The following is a 14,915-nucleotide window of genomic DNA, read 5'->3' as shown; positions in this document are numbered from 1 at the left end:
ATTGGCGTTTCCAGAAACTGGTTCGTTTAGTACAGCTATACTATGAAATTTGAGAAATAAAATGATGAAACTTGAACCGAGACCTAGACCGACACAGTTTGAAGCCCTAGGAGAATGGGAAGATGAGATGTATGAAAGAGAGAGACACAGAGGTACAAGGGATGATAGTTATGTTTCTGGAAGAGTATGGGGTTGGAGTCATGAAGACAGGATGAGACGATAGCGGTACGCTAATGTGACGGATGGTATGTTTCCTGCTAGAACAGTTGAAGAGGGAACAGGGAAAAAGTGTACAGAGAAAAAGAAGCATACAGTACCAGAAAGGTGTGGATATGATACAGATGATGAGTTGCTGGAAGATATATTAAATAAAAGACCCCCTCCATATCAACAGGATTCTGCGGTGGTGACACCAAATGCACCGCCAATGGAAACTCTGATGAATTCAAACCCAGAACGATTTTCTGAGATAAATAGTCCATTTAATAGACAGAAAATACCACAGACTGTAGAACCTGATAACCATAATGCATCTGAATTAGCAAGAACAACATAAGAATTGGCTGAAAAGATAAAAGAATTGACAAAGAATGAAGAAGCTGTACCAGTAACCATAGGTCCAGTGATACCCGTATTTGAAAATCAAAAGCTAGATGAACATTCCTTAACGATTCCCTTAAATGCCAGTATGCAAAAGGTACGAGAAAAGATTTATCCTGAAGGTAGATTTCAATACGACCCCTGTGGGTCCAACGGCAGAAGAATTAAGTGATTGGGTCAGGAATTTGCAGAGGAAAGATACAGAACTACAACCTTTTGATGTATTTAGGTTAAAAATAGACATGGAAGAACTGATTATAGGAACTATTGCTACAGATCAGTTAAAAAAATACTAGGATGATGAATTGATGTTTATGTGTAAAAGTATTACTTGGAGAGCTAAGAATTTGCATGAAAAATTGGAATAAACAGCAATTGGATTGGGAGTAGATTTTGCAAAGGTTAGAGGATTACAGAAACCTTACAGAGTAGATTTTAGTGAGAAAGATATAGAGAATTTGAACACTTCAGGATGGTTAACTCAGATAAAAGAACTAATTGTGTTACTGAGAAAATGGGGAGATGTACATAGATGGAGAAGAAGATGGACCAAGAGAAAAGAAGATACGGCTGATAAAATGACTTTAGCTTTCCCAGTAAAAGAAAAGGAACCAATAGCGGTAGAATGTCCAATGAGAGAAATTCTAGGAGGAGGTTATGTACATGTCCCATGGTCCACACAGGATATATTGTCATTTACAAATGATTAAGATTGAGAGAAAAACCTGTAGAGTAGTATAGACAAGTGGAAAGGTTTGTGAAGGTTTCAAATGTATTGTGGGAATATTTGGATGGGTTGTTTGAAATTGTTGTACCTGCTGATTTGTGGACAGAATGTAAAATCACAATTGATTTGCCAAAGGAAGAATATCCTAGAGACGCAAAAACAGGAGTTCTAGGTCCAGAAGTAATGAGAAAATATGAGCAAGTAATCACATTTCTGCAAAATAAGATTCCTCCAAGAGAAACAGATTGGGTGAAGAGCGATAGAACAACACAGGAAGCAAAGGAGTCTGTGCATGCTTATTATGAAAGGTTGCTTTTAGTTTTTAAGCAGTAAAGTGGATATGAGAGCTTGAGTGAAAAATACATGAGTCACTTTGTATATCGATTTGTGTATGGTCTGAGACCTGAGATAAGTGAAATTATTAAGCAGCGCATGTTGTGTTGGCAGTCTAGTACAGTGGATGAGGTACTAAGGTATGCAAAATACTGTAGTGATGACATTGAAGCTAGACAACGTAAGCTCAAAAAAAAGGCAATGTGGGCACAGGTGAAGGCTGCAGAACAACAAGAAGCCCAGATAATTAACCAGATTAATGAAGCAGGGCAGACAAAAATGAAACCAAACATTGGTAAAAGAAAAGGTCAAATGAATATAGAAGAAGCTAAAATGAAATGGCCATGTCATAATTGAGGAAAATTAGGGCATTGTAAAAACAAGTGTAAATTACCTCCAAAATGTAATACCGAAAATAAATTATTAACTCCATAGGTGCAGAAGGAGGTGAGTTATCAACAACCGCCACAGCAACAGGTAGTTACTCAACAGAGTCAGGTGCTGCAGCCACCTCTCCCAAAGAGTGTAAATCTTCAAAGATACAGTGCAGAGACAGGATTCTACAGTGGAGAGCAGGTAACGAAATTGCCGCGTGCAGCTGCTGTTTCACAGTATTGGCTACGACCGGATGGAAATGAGTCGGATGAAAGCTTATGACGGTGCCTAGGAGAGGAAGAGGAGTGCGTGCTTGGTGCAACTCTAGAGGTAGATCAGTCAGGTCCATTTGTGGATGGAAAGGAAATGGTGTAAATGTTACTTTCCTTGTGAACACTGGTGCTACCCGTTCTACTGTAAGATCAGTTGAAATTCCAAACCTTCTTCTCTCAGGTGAATTTATCCAAGTCGTAGGTGTCTCCAACAGACAAATTAAAGCCCCTCTTACTAAACCAGTAGAGGTGGAAATTGGTCCCTTTAAAGACATGCACGGTTTTGTAGTGTGAGATTGCAGTCCCGTAAATCTACCTGGACGCGATATCCTTTGTAAAATGAACTGCCCCATTTACTGTACACCAGATGGTATTGCATTCCAGACATCAGATAATGATGTTCTGTATAAAGTGACAATGACAGCACTTGAACTAGAAAATTATGATACTTTTCCTGTGTTTGATGCAGATAAAATCCCTACTGAATTGAAAGGAACAGTGAAGACTGATGTATGGGATTTTACGGGTAAAGATATAGGTCTAATTAAAGGAATTGACCCTGTAAAAATTACTGTAAAAGAAGAAGCAATTTACCCGAATACTCCACAGTACAAATTGATGCCGGAAATTATTGAAGGAATAACACCAGTGATTGATAAAATTATTCAACAAGGGATTCTGAGAGAATTAATGAGTAGCCCATGTAATTCTCCTATAATGGGATTGAAAAAGCCTAATGGAACCTATAGAATAGTACAAGATCTGAGAAAGGTGAATAAAATTGTTATTCCCTGTTGTCCAATTGTACCAAACCCTGCTGTAATACTGTATATAATTCCACATGATGCAGAATGGTACACAGTCATTGATTTGTTCCATGCATTTTTCTCAATTCCATTACACCCTGATTGCCAGCCATTATTTGCCTTCCGGTTTGGCGAGCGTATTTTGGCATGGTGCAGAATTCCTCAAGGGTATACTGAGAGTCCTTCCATTTTTAATCAGATTCTGAAGAAATCTCTAGATACTTTGAAAATGCCAGAGAAATCTGTTATGGTCCAGTATATTGATGACCTATTGGTGGCATCGGGGACCAAAGAGGCATGTATTACCGACACAATCGCATTGTTGAACCATTTGGCAGAAGGAGGACATAAGGTGTCCCCATCTAAACTGCAGTTCTGTCAACAAGAAGTACAATATTTAGGTCATAAGATTGAAAAAGGGATGAGAAAAGTAACAACTGAAATAATCAGGATTATCAAAGGAATGAGAGCCCCAATGACACAGAGAGAGGTGAGGATGTTTCTTGGAATGGTTGGTTACTGCCGACAGTGGATAAGTGGATTTTCCTTGATTGCAAAACCTTTACAGCAATTAACAAAAAGTGATATGAAAGATCCAATTGTGTTGAATGAGCAGGAGATGAAAGCTTTCGAGCAACTGAGAAACAGGTTGTGTGAAGCACCAGTGTTGGGAATGCCAGATTATGAGAAAGAATTTGAGTTGTACTGTAGTGAAAGAGACGGATGTGCATTTTCAGTATTAGTACAAAAGCATGGAAGAATGAGACGGCCAATAGCATATTTTTCAGCTGTTTTGGACCCGGTAGCAAAAGCATTGCCTGGATGTCTAAAAGCAGTACCAGCCACTTGTGTGAGTCTGGAACAGAGTGAAGGCATTGTGATGGGATATCTGTTAAAAGTATATCCCACATTCAGTTGAAATCCTTCTGACCAGAACAAAGACCCAATTCATGACACATTGTCAATTAACAAGATATGAGAAGGTGATTTTGGGTGCAGACAATGTAACGATTGTGAGATGCATAAGTGTGAATCCTTCCACTTTATTACCTGATGCAGTAAATGCAGAGCTCAAAGATGATGTTGATCACAATTGCTTTCATGTACTTGAATTCTGCACAAAGCCCCACCCTGACATCAGAGATGACCCTCTAGAAGAATCAGATTATGTGATGTTTGTGGATGGATCATGCTTGAGAACGAAAGAAGGAATTTTAAGTGCTGCGTATGCTGTATGTACGGTGGCAGACATTATGGAAGCATCTTGTTTGAGAGGAATACGTTCAGCCCAATTTGCTAAGCTGACTGCTCTGATTCGAGCTTGTAAACTGGGAAGAAATTTTCAAATCACTGTGATCACGGATAGCCAGTATGGCTTCAGAGTGGTACATGATTTTGGACAGATCTGGTCCCAGAGGGGATTCATGACTTCTTCGGGATCTCCAATTAGGAATGGTGAGTTTGTGAAAATGTTGCTTGAGGCGATACAGCTGCCTAAACAGATTGCAGTGGTTAAATGCGCTGCACACAAGAATGGTGATGACTACATTACAGAGGGCAATAGGTTTGCTGACGAAATAGCTCAATATTGTGCCAGACATCTGCCCTCAATGCATCGGAGGAGGGAAAAAGAACATGTTTCATGTCCTTTGATGTTTACTAACACAGTTGAAATGTGGGAAGAAGTGAGACAATTGCAGGAAGAAGCAACTGATGAGGAAAAATATATATGGATAAAATTAGGTTGTAGACAAAGAGAGGAAGATGGAGTTTGGGTTTCCAGGGATGAAAGACCAGTTATGCCTGATAGCATGATCTCTAACATGGCACGGATGTGCCATGGACAGGCACACAGAGGTAGAGATGCAATGATCAGACTTTTTAAACAGACTTGGTACAACCCAAAATTTAGGGTCATAGCTGAAAGATGTCTTATTTGTCAACAGTTGAATCCAGGACGGAAAACAGTAGGTAATCTGGGAACAATAAGACGAGAAGGAGATTCTTTCACCAGAATGCAACTAGATTTCATTGAAATGCCCCCGAGTAACAGATTGAGGTATGTCTTGGCGGTTGTCTGTTTTCTCGTTGGGTGGACGCATATCCGAAAAGAAGGAATGATGGAGTTACTGTAGCAAAACTCCTGCTGAGAGAATTCATTCCCAGATATAGTTTTCCAGTAACGATAGCAACAGATAGAGGAAGTCATTTCCAAAATGAAGTTATCCAGCTGATATGTGAAGCATTAGACATTCAACAAAAGCTCTACTGTGCCTACAGACCAGAGGCTTCTGGGGTGGTTGAGCAAGTAAATGGCACAATCACGAATAGTCTAGGGAAAATGTGTCTAGCCACAGGACTCAAATGGCCAGATGCCCTACCTCTTGTGCTCATGAGCATGAGGAGCATACCAGACAGAAAAACCGGTTTGAGTCCGCATGAAATAATAATGGGACGAGTAATGAGACAATCATTCGTACCCGTCAACAAACTGCTGACTATAACTGATGATCTTATTCTGGACTATTGCAAAGGATTGGCTGATGTGGTGCGTTCTGTGTTTCATCAGGTCGGACCGGATGCGATCACTCTTGAAAGAAACCCAGCTCATGATATGAGTCCGGGAGATTGGGTTTGCATAAAAGTCTACCGAAGAAGTTGCCTTGTTCCTCGCTGGGAGAGACCACGACAGGTGATCTTAATGACTACCACAGCAGTAAAGTGTGCAGGTGTGAAAAATTAGATTCATGCCAGTCATACAATCAAAGTTCCAGATCCTGAAGATCGACCTGTAAGTCGACATCTGGAAATATCAGAAACCAGTTCGGCATCTGAGACAGAAACTGAAGCAGTCAGAATTCCAGATCCTGAAGATCGACCTGTAAGTCGACATCTGGAAATATATGACACCAGTTCGACATTGTCAGACTGTTAGCAGATTGCCACTAACCTTCAAGCCGGATACAGCAGGAGCGATGAAAGATGATAGGGAACCCTGCCCCCACTGCGGAGCCGCCCGGGAGTATATAAATAGTACCCTCGCCGGACCACTCCCCATCAGGGGAAGGGAAAAAAGGGACAAAAGAAACAAGAAAGGTAAACCAGCAATTCACTGCAGTGGACAGGTAACAGACTTCAGTTAGGCTCTGGGACTTCCACTGTATACACCCCGTGGTCCCTGCAGTGAGAAATAAAGAGAACACACTCTATGCATTACCAGCAGTCAGGAAGAATGGAGTCTAAGGTTACTGACCACCACCCCCCCACTTACAAGTGCCGGAGACAGGTTTCTCTTAGTCCAGGGCTAATCTAATCACCTCAAGAAGCGTGTCCCTCTTCACATCTCATGACATGCGAACTAGACTCCTTCTGAAATACATGTAAGGAAAGTACTTAGCTCTGATGGACTGTGGTTCCCTAGAGCAGGAACATCTAGGAGAGAGATCCGCTTACGTGTCGAAGTAGACAGAAATCCAGAAGAGAGAGAGACAGCCGTCTCACCCAATAGCGAGTCCCACTGGAGAAGTTCCTGTTACTGAGGCGAGTGAAAGCAAAGTAAATACAAAAACGGGATCCGAGCCTTTCAAGCGGCTCGCCGGGGAACACCCTGTCGAACCAGGGTGCAACGATACAATGTTGCGCGTGTGCCTTTCAAGCGGCACGCCGGGGAACACCCTGTCGGAGCAGGATGAAATGATATAAAGTTGCACGTGTGCCTTTCAAGCGGCACGCCGGGGAACACCCTGTCGGAGCAGGATGAAATGATACAAAGTTGCGCGCCTCAGCGCGTGCGGAAATAACTCTGGTACGGGGCTCAGCTGGGCTGCTCCGGGAATAAGACGGGTTAGCAGGATGTCAGCGGGACACGAGGAGCGTGACTCGAGGACGGCAGGTCAAACGCGGTAGCTCGAAGAAACTGGATTGACAAGCCCCGAGCTGTCCCAGGGCGGAGCTTAAGAAGGAAGTCCGAGGGACGGTAGGAGACGCCCCTCACATGACTTCTGGGAATTGTAGTCCATCCCACCAATGTCCCGGCATTCTCGCTCCCGCTCACCTCCTGTGTGATTCCCGCCCCAAAGTGCGCCGGGACGTGACAGGACCCCCTCTCAATGACCGGCGTCCCGACGGGCCACCAGGTTTAGACGGGAACCGCCTGTGAAAGCGTGTGAGCAGGTCTGGACAGTGAAGATTGGTCTTGGGTTCCCAGGACCGATCTTCAGGGCCGTATCCCTTCCAATCAATCAAATAATGAATCCTTCCCCGAATGATCTTAGAGTCAAGGATACGCTTCACTTCGTATTCCTCCTCCCCTTCTATGGTTAATGGTTGGGGTTTTTGTAGCAATCTGGTTTGAGGAAGGCAGGGTCGTAGCAAGGACACATGAAAGACTGGATGGATACGCCAGGAAGAAGGGAGTCGCAATTTAATGGCTACAGGATTTATCACTCTCTCTACCACATAGGGACCTACGAACTTTGGTCGCAGTCTCGAATTCCCTTTCAGTCTCAAGTGCCTGGTGTTAAGCCATACCTTGTCTCCCACCCCATAGGAAGGTTCTGGGGTGCGTCTTTTGTCAGCATATTGCTTATCTCGGAGTTGGGCCTTACTAAGCTGTGTTTTTGCCTCCTGTAACACGCTACGGAGATGTGCATGGTGCTCGTGTATGGTGGGGTGTTTGGATTGTGCAGGTTTCTCAAAGGGTAACATATTAGGGTGGTACCCATGTAGGCAAAAGAAAGGGGAACATCCTAGGGAAGAGTGTTCGGCATTATTGTAAGCGAACTCAGCCATCCACAGAAGTCTAGTCCACTCTTCTTCATGTTGCAATGTGAAACATCTAAGGTATTGCTCGAGTGTTTGGTTCAGCCTCTCTGTTTTTCCGTCTGTCTGCGGGTGGTAGCTAGACGAGAGGCGAGCGTCCACCTTCATGATGTCACATAATGCTTTCCAGAATCTTGAAGTGAACTGGGTCCCTCTGTCCGTTATGAGCACTGCCGGGATGCCATGAGCTCTTACGATGTGTTGCAAAAACACCTGGGCCAGTTGGGCGGAGGAGGGTAATTTAGATAGTGCAATGAAATGTCCCATTTTTGTCAAGTGATCTATCACGACCAGTATAGTGTTATGTCCCATACTGGTAGGCATGTCCACTATGAAGTCCATGGACAGCGTATGCCAGGGTGTTGGGGGAACGGGAATGATTTGTAGCAACCCACTTGGTTTTTGATGTTGTGCTTTCCCTTGTGTACAAATAGCGCACTCAGAGACATAGGTGGTTGTATCTGCGGGCAAGGTTTCCCACCAGAAATATCTTTTCATGGCCTTGATAGTCTTTTGTATGCCTTGATGTCCTCCCAATGTGGAATCATGAATCCAGTGGAGGGCTTGTATTTGCAAAGGGCTATTTGGTATGTACAACTGCTCATCATGATACAGAAGGTCGTTACTGCTGTTACGGTGATCGGGGTCTTCTTTGATCCATGCTTCGATATCCAAATCTTCTAATTGCTCCTTCACCTTGTCCAAAAACTCGAGGGTGGTGACGGAGGCCAACAGAGAATCAGGGAAAGAGGCTCCTTGCAGGATCGCAGGCGGTTCTCGCTCTGGAAGATTGGTTTCAGGTATAGAGACAGGTCTCGATAAGGCATCAGCCTTACCGTTTTGAGGTCCTGGACGGTATTTGATGACAAAGTCAAAATCTGAAAAGAACAGCGACCATCGGAGTTGTCTAGGTGTTAGTGCTCTTGCCGTTTTCAGAAATAGTAAATTACGATGGTCTGTAAATATTTCAACGGTATGCTTGGCTCCCAGGAGGTAGTGCCTCCACTCTTCACATGCTCTTTTTATAGCCAACAGTTCTTTGTCCATGATACTGTAGTTGACCTCGCATGCAGTTAGCTTTTTTGAATAATACGCCACAGGATGCAATTGTCCGGTGCTAGGATGGCGTTGAGAGAGAATACCCCCGATGGCATAATGGGAGGCGTCCGTCTCCAGAACGAAAGGTAGCGATGTGTCGGGATGCCTTAGCACAGGAGCCTGAGTAAAGCTCTTCTTGAGGGTCTGGAATGCTTGTTCTGTTGCTTCGGTCCACAAAAACTTAACTCCTTTCTTCAGTAAGTGAGTTAACGGCTGGATGACACGGGAAAACTCCTTAATGAACCTCCGGTAAAAGTTAGCAAACCCTAGAAAGCTCTGGAGGGCTTTTACGTTAGGCGGAGATTCCCACTGGACTATAGCTTGGATCTTCTTGCTGTCCATACACAACCCGTTGGGGCCTATAATGTATCCTAGAAATTCCACTTCAGTGGCATGAAAGAGGCATTTCTCCAACTTGGCGTATAGGGCAAAGCGTTGTAGTCGATTCAACACCTCCGACACGTGGCGTATGTGTTCTTCCATAGATGAAGAGTAAATGAGAATATCATCTATGTAGACGATACAGGAGACGTCCAGTAGGCCTCGTAGTACCTCGTCCATGAAGTACTGGAAGGCGGCGGGTGCGTTGCAGAGACCGAAGGGCATGACCTGGTACTCATAAAGCCCAAACTTTGTCCGGAAGGCCGTCTTCCATTCATCCCCGCTACGCACCCGCACAAGATGGTATGCCCCCCTTAGGTCTAGTTTCGTGTAGAATTTGGCTCCTTTCAGTTGATCCAAAAGGACAGGTATCAGGGGTAAGGGGTACCTGTTTTTGATGGTGACTCTGTTGAGGGCTCTATAGTCTATACAAGCCCTCAATCCTCCTTCCTTTTTAGGGATAAAAAAAAGCGGTGATGAAGCTGGGGAGGTAGAAGGGCGAATGAAACCAGAGGCCAACAAGTCGTCAAGATATTGTCGCAAGTACTGGGTTTCTGCTTCTGTCAAGGCATACACTCGACTGCATGGTATGAGGGCTCCTGGCTCAAGGTCTATCACGCAGTCGTAACTTCTGTGCGGGGGAAGCTTCCCTGCCTCTTTCTGGCTGAAGACAGACTGGAATTGTCGGTACTCTTCCGGCAATGTAGAGGCACAGCATACAGTTTTACTGCTCACTCCCTTGATGAGTAACCCCGCAGGAGTTTGGTCTCCCGTTGGTTTAATCAGGTCCTTGGTACAATGCTGTTCGCAGAAAGCTGAATTCATGGATACTGTACGAGCCGCCCACCGTACCAAGGGATCATGATAAGTTAGCCATGGCATCCCTAGAATGAGATTGAAGTGGGGGGCGTCAATCAGATCAAATTGGATGAACTCATAGTGATGACTCCCTACTTGCATCAGGACCTTCTGCGTATGGAACCGTATCAACCCAGACGTTAGAGCAGAACCATCCACAGCCTTCACATGTTCAGGATTCTGTTTCTTTTCACACGGGATCCCGATGCTGTGGGCGAACTGCTGGTCAATGAAATTGCCGGTAGCCCCACAATCCAACAATGCATGTACCATAACCGCGTCTCCAGAGGGCAACTCCAGTGATACGCACAGGTTTATGTGAGCCACCACGGTGAGAGTGGTATTAGCCACAGGCGAAGAGACCGCTTCCTCCCGGGGTCTCAAACAAGGGGTCTCAGTCTTGTTTGAGAAGTTTAGTTTCCCGCATCCCCTGCCACGTAGTCGACAACCGGTAGGGCTTGGCTCCCTGGAGTGCCTTTGGTCGTGAATCGAGCCCGGGTCTTGCATTCCTTTATGAAATGTCCGGGTTTACCGCAGTACAGGCACAACCGCTGTTTTCTTCGTTTGTCTCGCTCTTCTAGGCTAAGAGGTCCTCTTATTCCCCCCACTTGCATGGGTTCAGGTCCCTCTGGGGCAGACGGGCGGTCTTCTACCAGAGGCCTAGGTCGAGGTAAGTAAGCCGGTGTCTCTGGTCGGTACCGGTCTCCTTTGCGTTCTTGGAGTCGATGGTCTAATTGAACGGTAAGGTCGATTAATTCTTCACAGTTGTCTGGCATGTGCACCACTTGTGCTAGGACGTCTTTAAGTTCTCCCTTGAGTCCTTGGTAAAACATGGAGGTCCTTTTTTCCACTGGCCAATTGGTCTCAACGAGGAGTCTGTTGAAGCTAGTGATATAGGTGAGGAGATCCTGGGATCCTTGCTTAAGAGTGATGAACTCTCGATCCAGAGATAAGTGATGCGCCTTTCTGTCGAACAACTTACTCAGCTCCGCGCAAAATTCATCGTAATTGGACAAGACCGGGTCATCTCTCTCTATCAAAGGCAGAGACCAGCTGGCAGCGTTGCCTCCCAGGTAGGACATTATAAATGCAGTTTTGGCCTGGTCGGAGGGGAACACTGCAGGTTTGCACATAAAGTGCAGCTTACATTGGCCCAGGAAGATGCCGAATTTCTTAGGGTCTCCTGTGAATCGCTCTGGCGGAGCAAGGGGTAGATGGCTTGGTTGAAGAACATGTACGGTCGGGGTATCTGCCCCCAGGACTCCCCTATTCTGGGCTGGGGGGTCAACCCTGGTAGAAGTGTGAGAAGTAGTAGGTGGGGGCAGGGTCCAATCCCTAATATAGGAACCTCCCCCTCTTCCCCCCGTAGGTGGAGCTCTTGAAAGCCCTGTTACCTCCTGTCTTAGGGAACCCAACTCGTTCCGTAACAGAAGGTTCTCGCCCCTGAATGCGTCTACCTCAATTCGTAAGGCGGTCATAGTTTCTAAAACTGACGAAAGGATGGTAGAGGTCTCCATCGCTCAGGCTGTAAGTAACCGTGGGCTTGTCAATCTGTCAGACTGTTAGCAGATTGCCACTAACCTTCAAGCCGGATACAGCAGGAGCGATGAAAGATGATAGGGAACCCTGCCCCCACTGCGGAGCCGCCCGGGAGTATATAAATAGTACCCTCGCCGGACCACTCCCCATCAGGGGAAGGGAAAAAAGGGACAAAAGAAACAAGAAAGGTAAACCAGCAATTCACTGCAGTGGACAGGTAACAGACTTCAGTTAGGCTCTGGGACTTCCACTGTATACACCCCGTGGTCCCTGCAGTGAGAAATAAAGAGAACACACTCTATGCATTACCAGCAGTCAGGAAGAATGGAGTCTAAGGTTACTGACCACCACCCCCCCACTTACAAGTGCCGGAGACAGGTTTCTCTTAGTCCAGGGCTAATCTAATCACCTCAAGAAGCGTGTCCCTCTTCACATCTCATGACATGCGAACTAGACTCCTTCTGAAATACATGTAAGGAAAGTACTTAGCTCTGATGGACTGTGGTTCCCTAGAGCAGGAACATCTAGGAGAGAGATCCGCTTACGTGTCGAAGTAGACAGAAATCCAGAAGAGAGAGAGACAGCCGTCTCACCCAATAGCGAGTCCCACTGGAGAAGTTCCTGTTACTGAGGCGAGTGAAAGCAAAGTAAATACAAAAACGGGATCCGAGCCTTTCAAGCGGCTCGCCGGGGAACACCCTGTCGAACCAGGGTGCAACGATACAATGTTGCGCGTGTGCCTTTCAAGCGGCACGCCGGGGAACACCCTGTCGGAGCAGGATGAAATGATATAAAGTTGCACGTGTGCCTTTCAAGCGGCACGCCGGGGAACACCCTGTCGGAGCAGGATGAAATGATACAAAGTTGCGCGCCTCAGCGCGTGCGGAAATAACTCTGGTACGGGGCTCAGCTGGGCTGCTCCGGGAATAAGACGGGTTAGCAGGATGTCAGCGGGACACGAGGAGCGTGACTCGAGGACGGCAGGTCAAACGCGGTAGCTCGAAGAAACTGGATTGACAAGCCCCGAGCTGTCCCAGGGCGGAGCTTAAGAAGGAAGTCCGAGGGACGGTAGGAGACGCCCCTCACATGACTTCTGGGAATTGTAGTCCATCCCACCAATGTCCCGGCATTCTCGCTCCCGCTCACCTCCTGTGTGATTCCCGCCCCAAAGTGCGCCGGGACGTGACAGACATCTGAAGCAGAACAATCTGAATTTGGTGAAAACCAAACTGAGGACATTGAAAAGCAAGCAGAGGACTTTGAAAGACTGACAGTTGATATTGAAACAGGAAAAACAGAAATAATTCTCAGTAATATCGAACAACCAAGTACAAGTTTTGAGGAAATCCCTTCAGAAGTAATTGAAACAACAGAAGAAGATCTAAAATCAAACAAAGAATCAGAGATCATAAAGTTCAAAGTTAAAGAAAGGGAAGTGAGATCTGAAACAGAATCGGAAGAAAGTGAAGAAGAATTAAGACAAAGGAGAGGACCAAGAAAGAGAGCTTGGAAAGTGGAACGAGAAGTAACAGAGACTGGACCAAAAAGGCCAAGAAAAGGAGACAATTGGCCCAACGAATGTAAAGGACGGAAATATAAAATAATACATTTGAACAAAGACAAGGAAGAACAAGTGAATGAAATAACAAGTCAAAGGAATCATATACATTTGGATAATGGACAATTGCAGAGACCGAAAAGAGTAAAAAAGACCTAATTTGAAATATAAATCACCTGAATGGACTTACATAGCACTTCCTGACATCGAAGAGGTGGATAGCAGTCAAGAGAACTCAAAAGAAAATTGTAAACAGGAGGGTGAAAGTGAACTGTGCCCATCCTGAAGAGACTGAAGAAACCAAAATAAGGACAAACTGATGAACTTAAAGAAAATGTAAAGGACCAAACAGTGCGCCAAGGGCAGTTGGTTCAAAGGCCATATACTTTCTGAGTGTAGAGAGATACATTTTTTCTGTACATATCTTAGATTGTAATTTATCATGGCAAATGAAAATAGAAGATCTAGGTGTCATTTTCTACGCAGATGGTGTAGAATGTGTTTTTATTGTACAGGTTTACTGGTGCTTATTTGGTTCATTTTAGCAATAGTTATTCCACTTAGATTAACTGCACAGGCAAGATGGCCGCCGTGAGGTTGTGGTGAGAAGTCGCTCCAGATTTCTCTCCCCGAGATACCCTGATGGTTGTTGTATAAAGACTATAGACTATATACTTCTCCTATGGATTTGACTATCTGGCTGCAGCCAGGACTAACCAGGATTTGTACAAACTACCCTATTTCTAAATCCCAAATCACCCGGTTTTTCCTAAGATTAATTAAGTGGGAAGCTGCGATCCGGGCACAACTAACGAGGATGCCGGCACGATTAGCGAAAGCTAACAAAGATAAGGAGAAGGATAAAACAAAAACGCAGCAGGATATACCAACAAATCAGCGAGAGACGGGTGACAGAGGCATTAAAGTAGATCTAAAAAGAAGCAGCAATGATCTACCCCCGGGATCACAACAGCGGGGGTTAGGTGCCACACGGAAAGTAATACCTCCTCAAAGGACGAAGAGATTTGAGAAAACGTCCAAACCAGAGGCAGCGGAGAAAGCAGAGGCAGCGGAGAACGCTGAGGTACGTTCAAATCTAGACTCGGCGTTACCAGAAAGCACCGATCGACCCCATTCCGGGCAAGACCCGGATCATTTCATCAAAGACACTTCTACAGGAGCAAGCCAAGATGTAACCAAAGGAAAAGAAGTGACATTAAGGCAGCCTACCTTGAAGGAGGTGTTCACATCCAGAAAAAGTCCCCAGCCGGACACGGAGCAATCCGTGAGTATGAACGTCCTCGAGGATGCAACGATAGACGCTCCCGGCGTGGAGGCATCCGTCGCTAGGCAACCCCGAGTCTTGGCAGCAGCACTCGACAGTAGCTATGGCGGTGACGGAGGTAGCACAGAAGGTAACGCAGGAGCCACAGCGATTAAGGTAATGCAACCCATATCCCTTAACTACCGCGGGCTGAAAGTGACAAAGGGGCCTAGTAAGAACTCAATGCCGGACTCAATTGGGGGGTCATATACACCCGGGGCAG

Source organism: Triturus cristatus, chromosome 8, assembly GCF_964204655.1.
Source record: "Triturus cristatus chromosome 8, aTriCri1.1, whole genome shotgun sequence".
Lineage (NCBI taxonomy): Eukaryota > Metazoa > Chordata > Amphibia > Caudata > Salamandridae > Triturus > Triturus cristatus.
This window is presented reverse-complemented; position numbering follows the sequence as displayed.